This window comes from Gossypium hirsutum, chromosome A08, assembly GCF_007990345.1.
Source record: "Gossypium hirsutum isolate 1008001.06 chromosome A08, Gossypium_hirsutum_v2.1, whole genome shotgun sequence".
Taxonomy (NCBI): domain Eukaryota; kingdom Viridiplantae; phylum Streptophyta; class Magnoliopsida; order Malvales; family Malvaceae; genus Gossypium; species Gossypium hirsutum.
The window spans coordinates 35221055-35225507 of record NC_053431.1 but is presented as its reverse complement, the minus strand read 5'-3'; positions in this window follow the sequence as shown (position 1 = coordinate 35225507).

The following is a 4453-nucleotide window of genomic DNA, read 5'->3' as shown; positions in this document are numbered from 1 at the left end:
TCTAACAAATTTTCGCTCATAATCAGTAACTGACATGGAGCCTTGCTTAAGCTCAAGAAATTCCTTCCGTTTTGATCAACAAATCTCTGACTGATATACTTTTTCCGAAACTCAGTTTGGAAAAACTCCCAAGTTACTTGCTCTCGGGGCACAATAGAAGTCAGAGTACTCCACCAATAGTAGGCAGAATCACGTAGCAAGGAGATAGCACACTTTAGGCATTCATCGGGTGTACAAGATAGCTCATCGAGTACCCGGATAGTGTTGTCCAGCCAAAATTCAGCTTGCTCGGCATCATCGCTATCCATAGCCTTAAATTCAGTAGCCCCATGTTTTCGGATTCTGTCAACTGGGGGCTTATTTGACCTTATTTGGTCCGTTACCGGTGGTATTGTAGGTGCGGGGGTAGTATTTGTCGGGAATGGAGGTTGTGGAACAGCCATATTAGTTCGAATGTATTGGTTAAACCAATCATTCATCACGCTATAGAATGCTTGTCTAGCTTCATCATTCTGATTACTAGCATTAGGTTGAGAGTCCGCCGGCACTGTCCCTTGTGCGGGAGCAGGCGCTACACTCTCAAGATCATCAGCTACTTCTCGGTCACGATCGGGATCCATTACTATAAATAAACACATTTACGATTGTCAGAAATCACCACACTATCAAGTAATCACATAAAATGGCATGTATAGCTAGACCCAAAACATTACGGTAGTCCTAGAATCGACTAAACCGTAGCTCTGATACCAATAAAATGTAACACCCCGAACCCGAGACCGACACCGGAGTCGGACACGAGATGTTAACAAACTTTGAAATTTTTTTTTTCCAGACACTGCCCAGTCTGAGTACTAGTCGCTTCAAAAATCATATCTTGAGTTTCACAACTCAAAAATCAGTTTTGTGATTTTTCCCTGAAACTAGACTCATGTCCCCACCTATGGATTTTTTTCTAGAATTTTTGGTCGGGCCAATTAGTACAGTTTATTAGTCAAAGTCTCCCATGTTACAGGGGTCGACTACACTGACCTTTTCCCATTACGACTGGGATATCTCTCTGCACAGAGCTTCAATACTGATGCCGTTTGTTTCTATGGAAACTAGACTCAGAGAGGAATCCATACATATATGGTATGACCCCTAATTATCTCTGGTCAATTTATAGTGAATTTCCAAAGGCGGAACAGTGAATCTAGAAACTGTTCTGGCCCTGTTCCACAAGAACCCGAATATCTCTTTCTGTACTGTTCCTATAATTGTTTCGTTACTTCCATATGAAAGTAGATTCATCAAGGTTCGATTACATAATTTATTCACTATTTAATTCCACTCCTACGAATTCTTGTGATTTTTCCAATCCACACCACTGCTGCTATCAGCTTCTGTTTTCAAAGTGAACCTTACCTAATTTGGGGTTTCATGGACCAACTAGGGCCTTGTCATACATAAGCCCACATATGATCATACTTAGCCATTCTAGTGGCTGATCATTTGCTCAACACTTCCATTCCAACATAGTTACATCATGAAACCATCTATACATTCATAAATACGAATGGTCTAATGCCATACTCCACTTCTACAAGCCATTTTCGCATGGCTGTACACTTATACATTTCATAAAGTACTCGAAAGACAACAATGGGTAGTCCTATACATGCCATAACAAAATTCAACCAAAATAGTACCCAAAAGAGCCTTTGATAGTGTGGGCGACTTCGACTTCAAGATCCCGAGTCCGATAGCTGGAGAACCAAAAATCTATAAAACAGAGGAGCAATGTAACGAGTAAGCAATTTATGCTTAGTAAGTTTGAGCAAGGAATTCCAGCATAAACAAAGAATATCACACATTTAGCTAAACGGAATATTTCATAATACGCAATTTATCGATATTAAACTTGCTTCACAACATTAACAACCCTTATGCACATACACAATAGACTAACTTAGCCGAAGGCCGATAGCTCGTTTATCAACTGAGCGAACATTTATTTGTAAGGGCTCGATTTAATTCAACACATACGTAACATATCCCCATATTGGGATGTTTTTCGAGTATTCGCTGGAATTTTACAGCAAGCTCATTCATTACCAAATCACGTACCTTCGGGATTTAACCGGATATAGCTCCTCGTTCAAATGCCTTCGGGACATAGCCCGGTTTTAGTAACTCACACCATGCCTTCGGGACGTAACCCGGATTTAACAACTCGCACGAATGCCTTCGGGACTTAACCCGGCTTTAATAACTCGCACGAATGCCCTCGGGACTTAACCCGGATTTAGTATCTCGCACAAAGGCCTTCGGATCTTAGTCCGGATATATTCGCTTAGCACAAAGCCTTCGGGACTTAGCCCGGACAGCATTCAATTAATCATGCACATCTAACAATAATTCATGGTACATTCATATTTCATTTTCGTTTACGAAACTCAAACATAAGGCACATATTGTCCTTGCACATTCGGCTTAATAGCCACACATAGAGCATGATTTAATCACATCGAAATTTAAGCTCTCTTACTCAAGAACTTACCTCGGGTGTTGTCGAACGATTCCGCTAGCTATTCAACCACTTTTTCCTTCCCTTTATCGGTTTTATTTCCCCTTTGCTCTTGAGCTTAATCAAACAAATAAATTGATTTCATCATTTAGGCATCAAAAGATGAACACAAGGCACTTAGCCCATATTTATACATTAGACATTAAAGTCTCATACATGCAAAAATCATGCATCAACACAACATATTAGCTAATTTCTTTGCCCTTGGCCGAATATGCATGTCCATTTTTGGGGTCGATTTCAACACTTAATACACACATATACACACTAGTAAGGCATCCTCCCCCTTTTCATCAATTTAACACATGCATTGCTCATTAACATGCAAAGTTACATTCGGCCTTAGCACACATCTTGCTAGCCGATTCTTCTCCATTTAGCAACCAATGCACATATGTGCTCACACAAAAAAAATGCTAAAAAGGAGGTTCAAGAATCATCAAGCCATCATCACATGCATCATTAACAAGCTTCATATTTTGCATGCAATGGCATTAACACAACCTCCACCTAGGCCGAATCTTAACTCATCCTCATGCCTCATCACCACAACATCAAACATCAACCAAGAATGGTTCATCCATGGTCAAGTGCCATTTCCATCACATAGCAAGATTTAGACCATGGGTTAGGTAGAACTCAAGCTAACAACTAAAACATGCATGCCTCTCATGGAACATCATCAAACATACCTTAGCCTAGCTACATGCATGGCCGAATCTCTTCACCTTTCTTCTTCTTTCCTCCTTAAAATTTTTGGCCAAGGATGAACCAAAGGATGAGAAAATTTTTCTTTGTTTTTTTTTTTCTAGTTTTTGGCAAGCATGAAGATGAGAAAAGGATGAACAAAATCCCCCCCTTTTCTCTTCTTTAGCTCACGGCAATGGGGGGACAAACACTACACACACATTTTTTTTTCTTTTGTTTTCCATTTCTTTATTACCCATACTCCTTATTTTATTCTTCCACTAACAAAACATGTTTCATGACATGTTTTGCCCATCCTTCCTTGTCATGGCCGGCCACTACTCATTAGGGGGGGAATTTGACATGCAAGTCCCCCCTTTGTCCACATGCACTAATAGGTCCTCACACATTGACCTATCACATTTTTGAATTTTCTCACATAAGTCCTATTGACTAAATTCACATGAAATCAACCAAATTGAAGCTTGAAATTTTCACACATTCATAATTACATATTCTACACAATAAGTATCACATTCAAACATTTCGGTGACTCGGTTTAGCGGTCCCGAAACCACTTCCCGACTAGGGTCAACTTTGGGCTGTCACACTAGTGGGTGGTTCTGAGAGGATATTGGAGAAATTTTGGGATAATTTGAGTGTTGTGCCGATTTTGAACTCCCTTTTCTTACTTAACATTTTGGCAAGGGTGTAGGGTGCTTCTCATTTTTGTTCTCTATTTTCTTCTTTGTTACTTTTTGGTTTTATTTCCTTTTCCTGCCAATTTGCTATTTTCTGTCCCCATTGATTCCTTTTCTTTTGCTAAGCTACTCGTCTCAGCCTTTCTTTTCCTTGCAAAAACCTTTGCTGAATTCTTTCTATTTCTCCCTCTCTCAATCGGTTCTGAGCAGTCACCATCTCCTTTTGTGCTGTTGCCAAATATTTCTTCTCTGCCCCTCTCCTGCTTTTGGCTTCTCTCTAAAAGGGGGATTAGCTTTAGTGTCTCTTTGTCCCCTTGGCAGAATACTTGATCTTCCCCATCCTCCCTCTTCTGTCAATTTTCCTCTCTTAAGCAGTTGGTTCTGCCCTACGCGAGTTGCGTTCGGTTGGTAAGTCTTCTGGTAAGGGTGGAAGTTATGTCTCAAACGTTATGAGCAATGTTGTTATTAATTAATCTGTTAAGTTCTTAAAGCACGA